The 20,174-nt window shown below is 49.4% G+C and overlaps 1 pseudogene; it reads right to left on the bottom strand.

The window, feature by feature from the left end:
* Window positions 1–914: 914 nt before the first annotated feature.
* Window positions 915–20,174, bottom strand: part of LOC138682037 (CMP-N-acetylneuraminate-beta-galactosamide-alpha-2,3-sialyltransferase 4-like) — a 53,270-nt pseudogene continuing 34,010 nt past the window's right edge.

Below are 20,174 nucleotides of genomic sequence, written 5' to 3'. Positions count from 1 at the left end.
GCTCTAAGACACGTGCAACTTGACGTAAGTGAAGCCAACCCCACTGTTAAAGTTTGCCCTCTAATAGCTGTGCAGAAGGAGCCTTCTTCCCAATGAGCGCCTGGCTGAAGAGGTTGCAGCAAAGTGGTCGTACCAGCATAGCTATCAGCTTGTAACTTCATCACTGTAGGTTCTTTGTGCTTGTAGAGGCAGCACTTTGGTGAGGCAGCAACAGAGGTGAACCCATGATGGTAACAGGCCAGGAAGAAAGTAGCAACGAGGCAAGTAAAGAAGGAGAAGTATGACATAGCTGCATCCTGGAAGGAAGTGGTAGAGGATGAGAAGATGTGGCCCCAGAGGTGCCCTGTGGACATGAGCCAGCCACAGATAAGTCTTGGTTTCAGGTGGCTTCTTAAATGTGGAAGGTCTTCAGCACACAAAGTAGACTTGGCAGGGTGGCTCCATACTTAGAACAAGCTGGAAGAGACATGGAAAGCTCCAGACAGCATGCTGAGGAAGAAAGAAAAAAAAAAAAAAAAGAGGGGATTACATGGGGCCATAAAGACATGAGAAGATCTTGGAGGAGATGCTAAGGTAATTCTCACCTGTCCTGGCCAGAAATCCCCCTCTTATAAGACAGTGCCAACTCCCTGAAACCAGAAATGCATTTATTCTCAAACAGAACAATAAAAGAAACGTTTCTTGTTTCCTGCAGACATTAATGTTTCCCAACAATTAGCAAGACACTGAAATCTCTGAGTGGCCAACTTGGCCCTTTTCCAAAGTGATGGGTATGACTCTCTCTCACTCCAATCTGCTTAGGAAGGAGTTTGAAATCCCATGGCAGGTATCACTCACTCACCCCCTCCCTTTCTCCGGGACTGAGGACCAGCTTATCATCTCAGTTTAGTGCTTTTCACAAATAACTTATGAGCACAGGATGGCTGTTTACAGAACAGGAGGGGATTACCCAGGGTAGAAGGGTTGTGCAACACCACCCTCCACCACAACAGTCAGTGGTGGAAAGCAGAGGCCAATGGAGGAAAGGGCAAGTGCTCTGAATGTCAGGGATTCATCTCCCACCCCGCATGCGACAGGACAAACTGTGACCTGCTCAAAACAACCTGGAACAAGGGCAAAGCCCAGCTGGGATCATCAGTGGTGTCTGGAGGAGACAGCAAGCAGCACAGCCCTCTCTCTGCAGTTCTGAGCCTGGAAGGAAGGGCTGGCTATGTCAGCAGTCATCCCCCACTCAATCATTTCGAGCAGCCAGCTCCTCTCAGCAGCGATATTGTGCTGACAGAGCTTCAGAGACAAGTGAGGCAAAGTTATAGATTATTCCTTACAGTGCCCCTCATACTGCCCAAAATGCACTGGATCCTGCCCAACCCAACTTTGCCTGCAGCCCCTTGCAGGACTTCCACTGCACAGGACCCTCATCACCAAACTAGGACAGACAAAAGGCACCCTGAAGGTGCCAACATCTGTGCCCAAGCTGCTCTCTGAGAACAAAGCATGTCCCAACACATTCCCCTGGCATGTCCCAGAAGGAATTTCCATGGGTAACACCAGCGATAGCTACCAGACCTCTCAGCTGCTTGACTCCCAGCTTTGACCAGTAGGTTCCTCTATGGAGAAGACCTTAGTTTGAAGGGGAGGCATTTTCTACCTCTTTTTTCAGTGAGCGATCCATATTGTAATAATGTATTGGTGTAGTATTGTCATGGTTGCAAGGGTATCCAAAGCCTGCAATATTGACCTCTTGGCACATATGGAGGGCTAAGTTCAAAGCAGTGATTCCTGTGGTGGCATATCTCTGGGAAGGGAAAAGAAAGAACATCTGTTTAGGATTTCAAACTCATACTTTTACAATACTGACACAAGCAACACCTTTGCAGCTGGGACCAGTAGCTTCTTCCACAGTCAATATAGCAAAAAATATGTAAATGAAACAGGACAGGTGCATGGACAGCACTCTCAAAACTCAGACAAGGAGCATCTTTTGAAAAGGTGCTGCAGAAGATGAGGGCTCATGAACATACCACCTGTGGGTTGATAAAACATAGAGCTCCATGGAAATCAAAAAGCTTTGAATGGAAGAAATCAGCACACTTTTTAACAAATCCACATCCATGACAGAGCCTATACAAGGTCTCTGCATTTCTTTCTTTTCCATGTGCCTCTTTGTGTGTATTCCCTGCTGGCAGCCTTCGTGTGATATCTCTCTTTTAATCCACACATTAAATTCCTGTCCTTGGCCTCTGTGCTACAAAACTGCCTTCTGCTCACGTAAAGCTAACATGGCCAAGTACAAACTCAAACGCTGCCTTAAAAGCCTTGTGATGGAGCAGCACAGCCACCACGCTCGCGAGCAGCTGAACATGCTCTCTGGTCCCCAAGCCTAACCGAGCACTTTGCACTCCTCCCCTGGATTGTCCCACTTTGCACTTTCCAAACATTTTAGCAGGGAAATGTACTTTTTTTACAGCATTGCTTCAGCAGTCAAGAGACTTGGCATCTAATCTCACCCCCAGCCAAGAGTCAGTGCACGACCTTGGACAATGTTATTTTACCACACCAGACCTTCAAGCTTCTCCTACATTTGTCGCAAATTATAAACATCCTAGTAGTGCCTGGCAGGCTTAAAGTTAATTAAAGATTGCACAGCACCATCACAAAGATCATCAGGACCAAAGACAAAGTATCATTAGATTCATTAATGAAATAATCCTCCATCATGCAGTGAAGGGGAAAACTGCACTCCAGAAGCAGTGGGCGTAACAGCCAGCCTCAGGCCAGAGATCTGTGAGAACAGAGTGTTTTAAGGAATGCCAACCAAAATTCCTCCCATTTTATGCTAGGTAATTATAAGTAATGGTCTTCAGACAGAGAAAGCACAGGAACATGTATGAAAGGGCTTATATGGGACAGCTGCTTGTCACTAGAGAACCAGGTTTTCTGAGGTCTAGAACTACGGACAGAAGTAACTGTAAAAAAGGACTTGAATGCAAAATGGCAAGGGGTGATGGGGCAGACTGGAATAAGAATTATGCTGCAGTGCTATGACAGGTGGGGAAAAGTCTTCCTTTTCTGGGTAGGAGCAGGGCTCCAAACCTGAAGCACCATGTTATAGGAAAAGACTCCATTTACTAGGGGAAGGGACTAGCTAATCTAATGAAAACGTTTTCCTTCCCCTTGCATGGCACTGAAGCAGTAAGGTATAAGGGAAGACACAGAACACTGATGCTTATCTGTCTGCTCTCCAGTGCAGCATCATACCCTACTTGATGCGTTCAGCTGCAGCAGTTTGTACATCGCTTCATAGGTGACATATGGGTTGAGAGTACGGAGCTGAGAGATGTTCCCATTGTACTCCCAGGGGGGCTGGCGCACCAAAACCCCACCTTCATCTGTAGAAGAAAGGCAGAGAGATACTTGAGGCAAGCCCACGCACACCAGACAGTGCCATGATAAAGATCCCTGAGTTAGCTGTGGTCTACTGCTCTGGCTGGGTGCTCAGAAGGACTCAGCGGTGTTCAGAGGAACAAAGGATCTCCTGGTCTTTTCCACTTATTCCCATACACCTGTCTCCAATGTGGCTGAGACTGGGCTCTTTCTAGTTAGTGAAAATAAGGTCTCAAGTGCATTATGCAACTCAGTAAATATTTGAAAAATACATGATTATTAGAGCTATAGATTATATCACTACAAATAACCTGGTTTCAACCTTCCCTCATTAAAGACATCTCACTTTTTCCTTGTTTTCAGCAATACTTCCATCAGCCAGGAGAAATCCAAGGGCTTGAATGGGACAAATACCATCAGTTCATCATCATTGTTGTTTTCCAGAGGGTTGGGCAGAGCTGATTCAGGGAAAAAGAGACGAGTGCTGGTTCTCTCGCCCACATCTTTCTTGTGCTCTTTTACTGGAGCACCATTTAATCTGAGAATCAAAGCCAGAATTTGTCCAGTTTCAGTATCACTTGTTCCCAACCATGGAGGCAGCTGTGTGCTGTCAGATACACCACTGGCTCCTGTGAACTCACTTGAGGGCACTGACACACATTATGGCCCAACCCGGCAGCCTGCTTCCCTGGTATGGGGTGCCTCACACAGACACACCAATAGTTCCTCCCTTGTAATAAAAAGGCAGACAGCAGTGGCAGACAACCGCTATTTTTCAGATAGGGAAGTGAGGCACAGAGAAATTAAATTACTTTCTCAAGTCAGAGTAAAAATGCATGTAGTCCTGTAACACTGGGATTGCCTGCCACTCCACTGAGCTGGAGATGGCTATCCAGCTCCCCAGTACAACATCTGTGAATGAGTGGTACAAATTCAGGCTCCTGCAGTGCCTGTGCTTGGCCCTGAACCGCAAGAAAGTTATCTGATTACCTGAGCTGATGTATGCTAGATGTTATGTTTGCCAGGCAAGAAAGTCACATGCGCATTATCATTGCTGTGTCTCTGATTAATCGTTAAGGCTTTAGTAAGGATTCAGTACCTTATGATAACATGGTAAGAGTCAATCATTTTCCCAAAGTGTTGGCCATGGATGGAGTAACCGTTGCCGACCACAATGCACCTTTGGCACCATAAGCTGGCAAAAGAATAGATTGCAAGAGATTAAGTCCTTCTCTGACAAGTGTTTACACCGGTTAGATCAGCATCCCTTGAGGACCTTTTTGATGTTCCAAGGTAACTCCTGGGGTGGCATCAAATCAGCAAAGCCCTGACTAGTAGGACTCTAGCTGTATCCTGGACAGATGGGTCTTATCTTAGTGACCATAAGGCAATGCAGTGCCATCAACATACCAGTAAAATTGTGAGGGATCTCTAGTTAGCCAGAGAATACAAGATGATAAAGAAATGGAGAGAAACTCAAGTGTGGATACCCAGCAGGCTGGTAATTAGGAGGGTGAACCTTTGCTTAAGGCATGCAATGTATTATAAAGAAGAAGAATGAGAGGCCATAGAATAATTCCTCTAATGAATTAGAGGAAAGAAGGACCCAAATGAAAGCTTTTGCCAACAGCTGCCACAGTCTACTTTGCTTTCTGCTCTCCCTGAATGTGGGCAGGCAGAACTGAGGGAGGCACCCAACTTTCCAAGCCCTGGACTGTCACACTTGGGATGGAGTTAGAGCAAGAGAAAATAGATGGGATGGGGCAATACTGAGAACAGAGATCAGGGTATGACAGAAGTTAAAGGGAGGGAGCTGCGATCTAGCAGCTTAAGTTCATCAGTATGAAAGCTGCTTGAAAGGACATGTTTAAAAGGGAGAGAAAGAGAAACCTACTGAGAGAGGAGATGAACAGCGACAGGAGTGAGAGGCAGAAAGGGCTGTGAAGTTGAATACTAAGAGAGAACTTCAAGCTGCTGCAGAAACCAGGGCTCTCAACCCAACTATCATTTCCCTCACACACCTGCTTGCCCAACACCCATCTCCAGCCCACCCTCATACCAGGCAGAGGATCCAGGCAACTCCTGCTGTGGAAGAAACTGCAATGTGGTAAAAGCAGAGAGAACTGGAAGACAAGAAGTCAAAGAGTTGTCTTCAGGGAAGAAATGTGGCCCCACCACTGCCAATGCGACAACTCTCCTTTTTCTTCTGCTCTAAAGAGATAGGTTTCACCTTTTCATAAAGTGCCAGGACACTTTACATGGGACAGCCTGCTCAGACACCACTCTTGTCACATCCATCTGATCAACCCTGTCCAAACTGAGGTGTTTTTCCACATAAAAGGCATGCACTTGATGACCAGTGCTACCAGCAGCCAAAGCTGTTCTGTAGTACCTCACAGTGAAAAAGGCAAAAGGCAGTGACCCACTCAGTATCTTCTCTCTGTTGGCATTTGGTAACTTCCACAATGGTTCCTGCTCCATCCACAAAAGCATTGCTGTCAGCTTTCCCCTTTTCATCCCTAGTGGCACAGCTAGAGCCTGGAGTTAAAGCACTGCTCTCTTCCCCTATCACCACTGTCATGGCCTATGACCTTTTCTCAAAGGTATGTCACCCAGTCAGTCCGATTTCCCCCGGTGCACTCTGATGCCCAGCTGTATTTCCATCTCCTCTGCAGCACTCAGGGCTGCCCGTAAGGGGGAAGGTCTCTGGCTGCACAGCGTCTGTTCAAGACACAACAACACTGAGGGAAGAGCGTTGCAATACCTGAGCTCTGCAGCCTGAAAGGCAGTTTATGGAACCACAGAACTTTTTCAAGGTCTCTCCTAAAAGGTCTGCCCATGAGCGGTTATAAGGATTTGCTGGTCAGGAAAGGCTTCCAGTGAGATCCAAACCTACCAAGAGAGACTCAGAGAGGCAGAAGTTTAGGGATGAGGGGAGCAGCCACAGCAGTATCAGACACAAGGACTAGGGCAGCTGAAGCAGGCTGCATAATGAAGGGCTTTGGAAAGCTACTGAGCTATCCTGAAGTACTTCCCAGGAATGACCCACATCTTTTAAAAATAGTCTTTACTGCTGTTTCTAATCCACCTCCTCAGCAGCAGTGACAGCAAAATCTCATTTCCCTCCAGTTCTGGTCCCCCAGTTGATCTCCCTTTTCAGTCGTTCCTCTCTTGGTACACTTTTGGGGAACGTTTATTCATCCTTTCATTGTTTATCCAGAAGAGAGGGGGCAGATTTCCAGTTACATTTCTGTATTGGGTTTGCGTGGCAAGGTTTGGTAGCAGGGGGCTACTGGGATGGCTTCTGTGAGAAGCTGCTAGAAGCTTCCCCTATGTCCGATGGCTCCAAGTTGGACCCGCCGCTGGCCAAGGCTGAGCCCATCCGTGACAGTGGTAGTGCCTCTGGGAGAACATATTAAAGAAGATGAAAAAGTTGCTGCACAACAGAAACTGCAGCCAGAGAGAGGAGTGAGAACATGTGAGAGAAACAACCCTGCAGACCCCCAGCTCAGTGCAGAAGGAGGGGGAGGAGATGCTCCAGGAGCCGGAGCAGAGATTCCCCTGCAGCCTGTGGGGAAGACAATGGTGAGGCAGGCTGTCCCCCTGCAGCCCAGGGAGGTCCATGGTGGAGCAGATCTCCACCTGCAGCTGGTGGAGGACCCCACGCCGGAGCAGGGGGATGCCCGAAGGAAGCTGTGACCCCATGGGAAGCCCGCACTGGAGCAGGCTCCTGGCAGGACCTGTGGCCCCGTGGAGAGAGGAGCCCATGCTGGAGCAGGTTTGCTGGCAGGACTTGTGACCCTGCAGGGAACCCACACTGGAGCAGTCTGTGCCTGAAGGACTGCAGCCCAGGGAAGGGACCCACGATGGAGCAGTTCATGAAGAACTGCAGCCCATGGGAAGGACTCACATTGGAGAAGTTTGTGGAGAACTGTCTCCTGTGGGAGGGACTCCACCCTGGAGCAGGGGAACAGTGAGGAGTCCTCCCCCTGAGGAGGAAGGAGCAGCAGAGATGACATGTGATGAACTGATCCCAACCCCCTTTCCCCGCCCCCTGTGCTGCTGGGGGGGAAGAGGTAGAGAAATCGGGAGTGAAGTTAAGCCTGGGAAGAAGGGAGGGGTGGGGGAAAGGTGTTTTTAAGATTTGGGTTTATTTCTGATTATCCTACTCTGATCTGATTGGTAATAAATTAAACTAATTTCCCCAAGTCCAGTCTGTTTTGCCCGTGATGGTAACTGGTGAGTGATATCTCCCTGTCCTTATCTCAACCCACAAGCTTTTTGTTATATTTTCTCTCCCCTGTCCAGCTGAGGAGGGGGAGTGATAGTCCGGCTTTGGTGGGCAACTGGCATCCAGCCAGGGTCAACCCACCACAGTTTCCGATTTGATTTATTAATTCATTTCATGACAAAACTCATGACACCCATGACAAAGCCTTGCTGCACACTGATCAGTTCAACAGCGCATCTTTTCCTCTCTGATTGTCCTTCAGAGGACATTTTACACACGCATCTGTATCGCATCACTCTGCTGGCCTGCTGACTCACTTGTAGTGGTGTCAAGATGCCATTGTGCAACAATTAGCTGAACTTAGCTCTATTTCCATTCCTGCATATCTGCACATAAACCCCAGGCTGCCAGTCTCCACCGATCAGCAGCCACTGAGACACTGATTCATCTCTCAACAAAATTCCCCAAACAAATGAGACATGACTAACAAACCTTCCAAGAAAAGGCTTTCTCCACACAAAGCATCTCTGGCAAGCACCAAGATGCTGCCAATGAAAGAAACAAGGTTCATTTCCTACTAGCCCTTCCTAAAGGCTTTCAGATTGTGCCTGAGAATCAGTGATAGTTCAGGACGTCTCTTAAAGAGGTCCACAAACATCGGGTTTTGAGCTCGCGACCATGCTGTCATGTCTCCCAGCTCCTGACCACTTCAGTCCCATGAACAGCCAGCCCCAGCCACCTCCCCTCAAGCACATAAAGGACTCCTTTACACAGAGGAATTTAGATGGAAACAGATGGAGAGCTAACGCCAAAGTTACGCCAAGCTGTTCAGGACCTTGAACAGCTTGAGTTTTAGAAAATCATTGGCCTCAGGTAAGCCTCATTCCTTCCTCCAGATAGAGACAGGCGATGAACAGCACTGCGGGATATCCACAAGGCATTCTGGAAGTGACCATCAGCCCCAGGGAATCTTTACTGCAGTCTAGCTAAGGCATCTCCAGGCTCACCAATGCTGCTTCATCCTGCTACTTTTCTGTCTGCCCTGCCCTCAAGTCACTGCCAGGCAGAACACAGTCCTCCAAGTCCCCAGGGATTCACATTACTGGGTGAGCTGTTTCTTACCCAGGTGTTATCCTGGGAGGGTTGTTGCCTCTTCTTTCCACAATAATGAATTGTGCCCCACCTTTAACCCAGACCACAGTAGCACTGAGGTCAGAAAAAGGGAAGAAGAAAAGGTAACTTCGGCAATGGGACTTTCATGTGAGTTCGCCACAGAGTAATACAGGCTCTGCAGGCACAGACCTGCAGAAGGCAATGGAGAGGCTGACACAGGCACAGCAGCTGCACGGCCGCAGCACCGCAGCCATGACCACCCCACTGTGCAGCCCACAGGACCTCTCCCCCATGACAGCATCTCCCGAGCCCCTGCAGCCATCAGACCTGCAGACAGCAGACCCTGCTTCAGAGTTTGGAGCCTCCAAGTGGTTGTATTTGAGTTAGCCCCTTGCTAAGACAAAATTAAACGGGGGTTTCTGGTGATGAACCCTAGTAAATGCAGCATCCTTTTCCCCAGCAGCTAAGCACATTTGCTTGCAAGCTCAAGCCTCACAGCGCTCCAGCAATCACTCACATCAATCTGTAAAATGACACGGTGACAGTGCAGAGAGGGGAGAGGATTGACCGCGGCACTCCCTGAGCCAGGCAAGCCCTCGGTCTCTCGACATGCTCCCTGTGGGGCTGGCCTGGCCCCAAAGCCTGGCTCCCCTTCCCTGGAACCCGCAGCCCTCCCGGCTGTGCCTGCTGCTGGGGTGAGCTGTGGAGTCCCACATCGACAGCGTGGGCTCCCTTGGTCCTTTCTCTCCATAGCTGTCAGCTGGCTGCTCCTCAGGATGTCACAGGGGACAGAGGACCATGAAGGCCATCAAACAGCCCCTGTTGCACTAAGTGATCCATTATCCCACAGACAGGCAGTAGGATGCAGCTGCAACCCACACCGTGGTTCTTGGGTACAAAGCCCAAGGACAAAAGCATTTGCTGAGAACAGCAAAGGCTCACAGCAATAAGAAATGTACATGCAGAAGAAAACCTCCAGTCCTGACCAGGGCTGCTTCCCAGGCTGAAATCAAGAGGTTCACACCAGAAAAAAGGTTAGCCAAAAGCAGTTCTGTAACATGGCTGATAGCTTGTCTGAGCGGCTCTTTACCTTGATCAAGGTGCTGTGCTGATTCACAGCATGAGCTCAGCTCACCCCAAGCACCCTGCTCCACACAGGTGAATTTGGGACTGCAGATGCAGAAGGGAAAAAGTCCTCCATCATTTGCACCCATCTAAATACAATGACACTGGTCATATCTTGGTCATTAAGCAGCAGTGAATTTTCCTGTAACAAACAACCAGCCTTTCAACTATGGTATGAAATTAGGATTGGGTTTCTTTTACTCTTGGAGGGAGATCACAAGCAGTTACATATGCTTGCACAGGCACTGTGTCAGTGGGTCTCTCCTGGACCTCCTACATACACAGCCCAGAGGCTTTCATCAGCTGCTTACTTCTGGGCTGCTACACACATACACACAGCACAGGTAAACACCCACCTCTGGACCCTAATCCTGCAAAGATCACAGCAGCATTTATCAGAGGGTGGCTGCTAGACCTCACACACACACACAGGAATTTAATTTGTGTATCACAGAAGCACATTAACCCTGCTCTAGCCTCCCACAGCCCTGTGCACACGTATCACACAGGATACAGGTCTTACATGGGTCTTTGCAAATATTAACACTTTTGAAAGAAGTTATTCCTCATTTGCCCTTGCTGGAGAGGCAGCATATTGGGTGGGCATAGGGGAAAATTCACTTTACAATTGTGCAAAACAACAAGAAGATTTTTACACTTTGGGAAACAAATCACCTTTTAGATGCTTTTCTACTCTCCACACCCCCAAAGACATCCAAGATGACTTGATTTTCTAAAAATACACACAAACCAGGCACAGTTAAAGCCCCTCTAGAGAAGGCCAGCTTTGCTAGTGACAAACACAAGTGCAAAGCCTGTGCAGAGAAGAGCTGCATGTGGCCATTTGCAGAAGGGGGCTCTGTTCTGGAAACACAACTGCTGGTGCAATCAATATGCAGCTAAAAGGGGACACCATGTCTAGGGCCTGTGCTCCCATTGCTAATGCCCATGTGTTGGGAGCATGTGTAAGTCCTCCCCACCTCAGTCTGTGGGGACATTTAGGGCTGCGTGTGTCTGATTTACGGAAACACGTCTCCTCCCTCCCCTTTTCTGTCACTTCCCATTTTGGGGGTCTCTCCAGTGAAGACATCAGTGGCCAGGAGGGTCCTCTCCTTCTGTACAGCCCCAGCTCAGCAAGGCCCTAAGGCAGGGGGACACAGCAGTGAGTGCTGGCTCAGAGAGAGCAGGGCTCAGCATGCATTGAGATCTTCTTACCTCCACAGAGCCAGATCACCAGCTTTTTCCACTGGAAGAAGGCAGAGAAGAGTCTCCCCGCTATAGATTTGGCATTCATGCTGTCTCCATGCACATCCTGCAAAACAGTGGAGACAACACCAGACAAAAACAGGGCTGATAAACCTTCGCCTGGCACTTTGCAGAGACAGGAAGGCTGAGTGCCTGTCCCGCAAGCCTAGACCTCCCAATGCCATGCCTCCATCCCCACAGCATTGGTCCCCCACCATGCTCTATCTGCTGACCCACAAGACCCCCATGCATGGAGGAGAGCGGCTGCTTTGGGTTGAAGCCCTTCTCTCACTGGTTTGCTGGGTGCTCCGGCCAGTGAAGGCAGTAGATAAGCACTCAAACTGCCTGCCAGCATAGGCAGGTCCCACCCATAACCCGAGCCCCAGAAGCAGGTTCTGAACCAGAAACAGCGACCAGGACCCATGGTCACAGCTCGTATATCCAGTAAACACTGAAGGCACCTAACTGCTTTCCCAGGGACGCTTCCCTCTCACAACCCCACAGTTTGTTCCTCCAACAAGGGAAAAGAGAGCCTGCAAAGTGCTGCTTTGACTGCCAAGCAATAAAGTCCTGTGATCAATCCTCGTAAGCCATGGAGCTTGTGTGTTTAGGTGTCTGAGTTTGACTGACAGCCTTAATTATATAGGTACAGCATCACAGCTCAAAGAGACAATTGCTGGTTCAGGCTGGTGAAAAACAGGAGTAATATGCTCTTCTCTTAGAGGGATGGTGCAGAAAGTGAGAGCTCAGCTTACCCATCTGATGGTGATCATCTAATTATCCTCAATGAGCTAGATACAAATCCCAGCTTAGCAGAGGGAAGCACACTGTGATGCTCTCAGTCCATCCTCTTCCCCCCATACTCTGGCCTGGAAAAAGACCTTTGCAAGGCTGGTTAATTCATCCAAGCAGATCTTTCTGCTCACTGCCACCCAGCTGGAGCACCACTGCCCTCTGAAACCCAGGGCTGGCAGCTGCTGCTCCCTCTGGCCATGCTAAGGAGCTCCAGCGATCCACCAGCTGTGGGCAGCACCTGCAGTGCATCAGGGCTGGCCTTAAATGGGAAGCCCTGGTAGCCTGGTGTGCTTTGGGAGGGTGGGGTGTTTTTTTGGATGGGCTTGCTCACTAACTCAGAAGGCACTTGGGAGAGTTTCCCAGAAAGATCTCAAGACAGGGGTGTAGAGAGAGTTAGCTCATCTTTTCTGACCGTAGACCTACTGTGGGCATGGGAGTGGGTGCACTTCACAGGCTGCTTCCTTTGCTTAAAAATACAAGGAAAGAGTTCTCTTACCATTTTTCCTGCAGGCAAGCCTTGCAGACTCACGCTGCACTCTCACTTATAAATGGGGCCTCCCTTTCTCCTGCTCTGTCAAACTTTGCAGTCAAAACTAGATGTAATGCTTTCAGTCCCTAACTAGACTTAGGGAGAAAATGTTCAGGTCTGAGCAGCAATTTTGTACTACTTCTCATCCCTCTCATCTGTCTTGGGAGTTAATATCAGCCTGGCCCATTTAGGAGTTTCTTGCTGTTTGCTGCTGCTGTGCTTTCTCTAGGGGCAAGCTAAAGCCAAGGGAGGGAGAGCAGGTACAAGGAGTCCCATAATCAAATACAGCAACCACAGGGGATTAATTTAACATTTTGCTTTTAAGTGAAGGAAAGAGGCAGGGCCAAGGTATGTAGAAGATCCTGTTTCCTTCTTATTCTTAAGACATGATAATCTGCAATCAAGCTATTCCACCTGTCCTGCATGCAGACTGGAGCAGGAGCCATAGGAGGTGGAGGACAAGCAGTTTGAGAAAAGGTCTCTTGTTGCTTGACAGAAATACAACTGGACTTCTTCATGCGGCAGAGGCTTTCACCAACACCTCCCTCCTGGCATTGAGCAAAGTAGTCCCCAAAAGCCTGCATGCATGAATGCAAAATGCATCCTGGCTGCCAAAGGGCTTCATTTGCCCATTTTGACTTCTCTTAAGCCTTTTAGGATTCTTTTTACAGAGGCTTTTTCTTTTTCTGTGTGGTTTTTTTTTTCTCCCGTCCATTTTAATTAAAGTATTTTTCTCCACAGCAGGAAATGTAAACTATGCAGCAGGCAACCTTGATACATATTTTAAAAGAGGAAAAATTATTTAGCAAAGCTATTATCTTCAGATATGCACAGAAGCAATCACTAGCCCTGTTCCTAGAAGCCAGAAAAATCAAACAGAGGGAAAAGAGGGGTGCTATTCCTTAAAAAACTAGGAAAAAAGTGATAAACAAGTTTTTAGTTCTGTGCCTAGAAATGAAGGGTCAGATTTTTGGCAAAGAAAAAAACATTCCTCTTAGCAAAATGCTGAAGCTTTTCCCTAAGAAACTCCAAGAGCTGAGGAGTAGCTGAACTCCTTTGAAAATCTGCTGCTCAGTATTCTCACTGAAGAAGGGCTGGCTGCTAAGAGCTAGTGAAAACCTTGTTTTGTCTAAGTTTAATTGGGAGCTGAGTGCTGCTGAAGATGTGGTCTGGGTTGTGTGTGCTAACTATATCCTGGGTTTGGAAATCGGCCCTTAGCACCTGTGCCGTACGCGGTTCTTGGCCGCATAGGCAATCTGAAGGGGAAATGGCCAATTTACTACTCTCTGCCTTAGCTTCTCCACTTCCAAAATGGAGATGATCACAGTTCAGGCTACAAACCTAAAGTTATTGTCATAGAGCAGCTATGATCAGTCCCTGCAGCAGACCAAGAATAACACAAAAATGCCTAAAGAGATGAGGTGCTCTCCATTCTTCAGAAAGCAATTGATTAGCTGAGCTATACTGTGATTTTTGTCCATCAGATTGCAAACTTGAAAAAAAAAATGGCCTAGAAAATGAGAGTACATTCTTGCTGATTCTCTTTCCCTCTTCCCACACTACTCCCAGTCTCTGCTTCCCTTGCTCCAGAAAAAAAAAAAAATTAAAAATCAACTCTCTAAATATTATTTTCTCTCACATCAGCCCAGCAGGAGAGGCAGAAATCAAATTATAACCACTGAAATAACCATCAGCACTTAGTGCCAGGAGGGTGGGTGGAGACACTGGAACATTTTGCTTTAGGTTTCAAAAAAAATAATAATCTATCTTTATTAAAATAAACAAGTGCAAAAGAAGAAACAGAAAGAAAATCAGTCAGCTGCATTTACAACAGGGCGATATCAAGCAAAGAGTGCTTCATCCAGAGAGACAGACAAGAGCTGCAGGAATCAGAGCCCCTCTGTCCTCCACTCTTGGAAGAGGGGTTTTTTTTCCCTTCCTCTCCTGATTCTGTGCTTTCTTTCCTGGATATATGTCTTTTTGCTTATGGAAAACTCTTAGAGAGAACTTACTCCTACGGGAACAACAGGAGGAGGAAAAGCAGAGCCATCCACCTTGTGTCCATCAGATAATTCAAGACAACCTCTATGAAGAGGATCACACTGTTTGTACAGGATCTGGCAACAATTTGGCAGAACTTGCTGGGTTTATACCTCTTCAGTTCTTTGTAGATGAGAACAGAAAAATACCAGGATTATCACATCCAGATCTTTTTACAGAGTTTCTCTCCTGCACAGATTATTTCAGGAAAAAGCATGTGCTATATGGAAATGCTGTTGCAGCCTTTCTGTTCGTCTCTACGGCTCTCCCTGGTTTTTGGCTAGAGGATGGGTAACTTCAGGAACCAGCAAACCAACAAACTTGCTTGCTTTTTTCCAAAACCCAGCTGCCAGCCAGCAGGATATTATCATGCAAGACCTGCACCAGGGCTTGACTGTGACCGGTGTGTATTTGAAGACCATCTCTCTGCCTGCCTGAGCTCAGGAGGTGAAGCCAGATGAGGTGGCAGCAACTGGGTCTGAGTGAGCCCAGGGCACGGGCAGCTTTCCTCAGTGCACCCAGGCAGATGCATTTGGGGCACATTGGCTTACAAGTGCTACTGTCCAAATTAACCCTAGGCCTACCTGTATTGCTGCCTGGCTAAGCAGAGCCGGTCTCTTTGGGGAAGGTTTGTTTGGGCCTGTGCAGAGAGGGGAATGGTCTCGGGCACACCAAGACCAGGGACACCACCACGTACAGCTGGGAGGAACCACTGCACAAAGCATCCACCGTGCATTTTTGGAAGATACCAGCTCACAAACACAGGCTCAGGCCCATGGTGCAGCACTATATGTACTTGTGTCTCCTCTGGTCCCAAGGAGATGGGGTGATCCTGCAGGAGCAGCCAGCAGCTCGGACTCAAGGCTTTGCCCTAGTTGGGGACAGCAGAGCACTGGGCATCGCCATTCCCCAAACCTCCCTCCGCACCTTGTCCCTGGAAAGCCAGCACACCTGCAGCAGCTTCGCTTCCATGGAGGGGTTAAAAAGCCAGTTGAGTTGCAGAGGAGGCTGAGGCGGTTTCGCGCTCCTGCAGTGCCATCATGTGCTTTAGGTGTGCACTGCAGGGACACTCCTGGCTGACAAAACTCGCGGGGGCCAAGGAGGCAGAGGAACTAGCCAGCAAAACCTCAGTGTCCCTGGGTGTCCCTGGAGGTGGCATGTCCCAGCTGCCGGCACCGACCACCCAGGAGCGGGAAGTCCTGCGGCCACCACCGCCACATGCACACTGAGAGGTGATCGCAGGGTAACCTGTGCCGTGATGCTCTCTGGGGGACCAAATGTTTCAGCAGTCTTGACATTCTTCAGCACAGGACTGAAATCAGCCCCATATACTACAGGGCTGTTGAAGGCCACGGAGACCTCAGAGGGGAACAGCAAAAGATCCCCCAGCAAAGGAGCCATGGAGTAGAAAATGGGGATTTTGCCCTGTATTTTACCTGGAAAATTCCCCATCCTGGAGATTTCCCAGCAGGCCCTTCTTACTGCTTAATAAACCCTGCTCCAGCCATGGCAGGTCCTCAGCTCCTGTCAGCAGGCGCTGTGCCATGTTGTTAAGTGAATCCATGGGAGAGAACGCTCATTAACAACACCAGCAAACGGCATCACGATGCCTTGACAGCACCTATGGTGACAGCTGTAAAGTGCCCCGATCAGTGATGGCAGCAGTGACTGGCAAATGCAACATGGTCTCCTGCCATCTCGGGGGACCTGGGAAGGGGACGTCCAGCAGCAGAGCTGGGGACAGAGGCACCTCGCAGTGTGCACTGCATGAGGAGGGCAGGACACATGGCTGGCAGCACTCGGGGCCACGGGTGTCATTGCATTCCCTTTACTTGCTGCTGTCTGGCTCCCTGGTGGGAAAAGGCACCTTGAGATGCTGCAGCCATCTCGCGGGAGCCAGACCTGTTTGCATCTCCTCTGCGGTCAGTGTGGGTCCTGCCCCTCCACAGGGCTATCGCTGTCATTGCACAGTCTGTTGCCTTTTCCTGTTCCCCTAGTCCCCTCCAAGGCACAACTCCAAATGAAACCCTCCTTCAGTCCTCATGTTTTCTCCCATTGTGCTGATGCCAGTTTTCCAGCCCAAAGCTTTGGCAATTCATCCTGCCCTTTGCAGCTCCGGCCGTTCTTCCCACTGAGCCTCACAAAAGCAGCAAGATATGCAGGCAAGCCCTGGAGTCTAACCAAGCCCTAGGCTATTCTGCAAGGAAAAAATGAGCTATCGCATGGGGAAAATGAATGATTGCAAGGGGAAAATGAGCTAATGCAAGAAAAACCCCAACCATTGGGGCAGAAGCCCTGCAGGGCAGGTAGAACAAGATGGATCCACATGCACTGTCAGGCTTAGGGAGAAATGATGGCCTTCACAGCCCTGGGGTATGCGCATGCTTTCCCACATCTCCCCAGCCTGACAGAAGCAGAGGGGAAGATGTGCACGTCACAAGGCCCCAGTTTCCCCTCCAGTGCCCCCTGTTCTGGAGCTGGAGCCCAAAGCCCTCACAGCTCTCCCTGACTGCCTGCCCACACCACGTCCTGGGGCAGGCTGTCCCAGAGAACACTAAGCCCCTGGGAGGACAGACCACGAGGAAAAGGCTGGAGAGCAATGAGAGGAAAAGCCTTTCAGGGCTTGTTCTGCTTGTGCCTCCAAAGGAGGCTGCTGCCGGGTCCAGCCCTGCACGCTCGGGGCTGGAAAGCAGCCGCTGCGAGCAGCACCGCTGCAGGGACAGACACAGTGGCAGCACAGGGCACTCCTGGCTTCACGGCCCTTGTTTCTGGCTTTTGCGCTCACCAAGGAAATATAAATAAATAAAGTAAAAAATTTTTAAAAGCACCAGAGGGGAGGAAAGCGTAGCAATCTGACAGCAGTGGGCGTGCACAACGCAGGGCACGCTGCTGGCTAGCTGCACCAGGGCTCCAGGTTGTGAAACCAACCGCTGAGAGAGCCACGGCCTGAAATAGCTTTTCTGATGTGGAAAGGAGGAAAATAAATAAGGCCTGGTGTTAGGTGAGGGCAGGCAGGAGCACGGGGGCTGCTCGCAGCGTGCAGGGGCTCCTCCTCAGGCCCCTGCTTTTTTCCTCCTGCCCTGCCAGCCTGGGCAGCCATGCGGAAGGAGACCCCTGCCAAAATGGAGGCCTGCCCTGTCCCCTCACACCGCGGAGGCCCCCCCTGTGCTTCCAGCGGGGCTCTGCGGTTCCCCGCCTTCACCCTCCCTGCAGCAAGCGGCCCCTGGGCCTGCTCCCAGCGAAGGGTTCGCATTTGAGTCCCCTGGCCTGCAGCAGCTTTAACACTTTGGGGCTGGATGGGGGCCTTGTCCTTCCTCGCCACCCAGCTCACGTCCAGGTGGCCTTAGTCATGGTGGCCTCTGTGTCCCCAGAGCGACGCCCCCCCCCCCCCGGCCTGTCACAGCTGTGAGGCACCAGCAGCCCCCACAAGCCTGGCAGCCATTTTTAGCCCCATGCCATGCAAGCCAGTCACCATTCCCCTGCCCTCATCAGGCACTGCAGACCCCAGGGAAGGACAGCCACGGCGAGGACAAGCCAGGGCCACCGCCATGGTTTGAATCCCAGCCCTGTCCCAGCTGCCAGCCATCCTAACCCTGAGCCAGCAGTGCCTAACTCCGCCATGGGCCCCCCACACAATCTCTGGGCTGGGGGATGAAATCCCTGGAGCTGGTGAAACTGGCCCACAGAGACAGATGGCTGGGGGGTGTGTTTTTCTGAGAAGCTGCTTTTTCAGACTGTGTACCTGCCACAACCTCAGCGAGGCGTTCCCTGGAAAGGGGAAGGTAGAGGAGTGAATCACCGCCCCACCACAACGCCTGGTGGAGAAGCAGAGGGGTGACGTGGGACGGCAGGGGACCGTGTTCCTGTGGAGAAACGCAACCAAAAACCTTCCTCTGGCAAAGCTTTTTTCACAGAAATTTTGACTTTTTAATCCAACTAACAAGGAACCAAACTATTTAGGCTGCAAGTGTTATAATTAGCTTTGGCAATGCTCCCACCTCAGCACCCAAGATATTCCTGGTTCCCTCTCACAGTACAGCTCTCTAGCTGGACTACCTTCACTGCAATAGGTGGCTTTGGCTGGCCAAGTTCAATTATTACTTTTTAATGAAAAAAAAAGATATTTGGGAGAAAGTAGGTTCTTTGCAATCAAATAATAAAATAAAGGATCTGCCCCAACCAGATTCTGACAAAAATTTCTACTCAGAGGAAATTTATGCCAGCGTAAATGGATGAAAAATGTTATTAGAGTGGAATCACAATATTTTATATTCATTTTATAGCAGTCTAAATGACAGCAAAAACATAAGCAAAATTAGGGGCGTTCATACATTTTTATTTCTTTCCTCTTTGCATTTCCTTACCTTTCCTAGCCTGCTCCATATGGAGGAAGGTTTCCAGCCAGGCGTGCCTGGCAAGGAGTCAAGGACAGGGGGACGCCCTCAGACCAGTATCCAGGGCTGATTTTGGGTAACAAGAGAGAAGGAAAAGCAGGATCTATTTAACCTCATGCTCTTTGTTAAAGCTTTATAGAAGAGCGCTGTGGAAGAGACGACTCTGACACTGTCCATACCACAGACACCCTTAACATGCCTTCTATCACCGCGAGCCAAAAACTTCCTACAGCCAACTATTCTCTCAGTCCCTTCTCTACTTAAGCATATGTTTAATTTGAAATCACGTTGACAACGGTAGGATGCAAGCGGTTTTGCTTAGATGCTCTCCTGATGTGGGTGTCTAGCTACCGATAAGCCCTATCCCTTTTCCTTCCCCCACTTTGAGTCACACTTCCCAATTTTTTTGCTGGCGGTGGTGTCTATTTTAATAGATGGGAAAGAGAAGCCTCTTCAGACTTACTGTGCTGCAATCAGCTACCACCTAGCTAGGAGCTGCTGGAATGCTACTTTCGCATTACCTCTTGCATACCCAGAAAACTTGCAGCCAGTGGCATAGTGGCAAGAGGCTGGTTTTCAGGTTCTCCCCATGCCTGGAAAGGCAGCAGGCAGCTCCACGTCTGCTCAGCATCCACTACTCCCACAAGGGCCAAGCCTGTTGCAGTGTTTTGGCCCAGAGGCAGAGAAAATATAGCTTTGATTTGAGATAAGCAGGATGTTTTCCACTCAGAACTTCCAAAGAGATATTAGACAGGATCAAGGGAGCGAACTTCTCTTTAAACACCATCTGCAGAAGACAGAGATCCAGAGTTAACAGGGAAATGAGCTGTCTGACACAAAAGTAACTGTCCTTTGATTTCATCTTATCCCTGTGCCAAAGCAACCAGCCCTTAGGAGCACAGTGTGGTTTGCTGCGTTTGGAAACACTCTTCTGTGGTGTGGAGACTTTGCACAGGAGCTGGGGGAAACCCTGTTTTGCCTTAGAGCAGACCCACAGCAGCGGGGAGGGGGGGAGGTCTGAAGCGGCAGTTCACCATCATGTACCAGCTCCCAGCAGTGATGGGCACTGCTCCTAATTGCACCGACCCCTCTTGAAAGCAGGTTAAGCCCTTCCTGTACAAATGGGAGCTTTTGTTTCGCATATTTACACAGGATGTCTGCAGGAGGGCTAAAACAAATCACCAGAGCAGACAGAGCTTGAGGCGTCTGCCAGATATCTCCTGGTAAATTGAGCTAAGATGCTGCATGACCCTCACTATCTGCTGGACACTGCCATCCCACCACAACCGTCCGATCCCGCCATGGATGTCTGCTGGAG

Source organism: Haliaeetus albicilla, chromosome 26, assembly GCF_947461875.1.
Source record: "Haliaeetus albicilla chromosome 26, bHalAlb1.1, whole genome shotgun sequence".
Taxonomy (NCBI): domain Eukaryota; kingdom Metazoa; phylum Chordata; class Aves; order Accipitriformes; family Accipitridae; genus Haliaeetus; species Haliaeetus albicilla.
The sequence above is the reverse complement of the archived record's forward strand: the minus strand, read 5'-3'. Positions and strand labels throughout refer to the sequence as shown.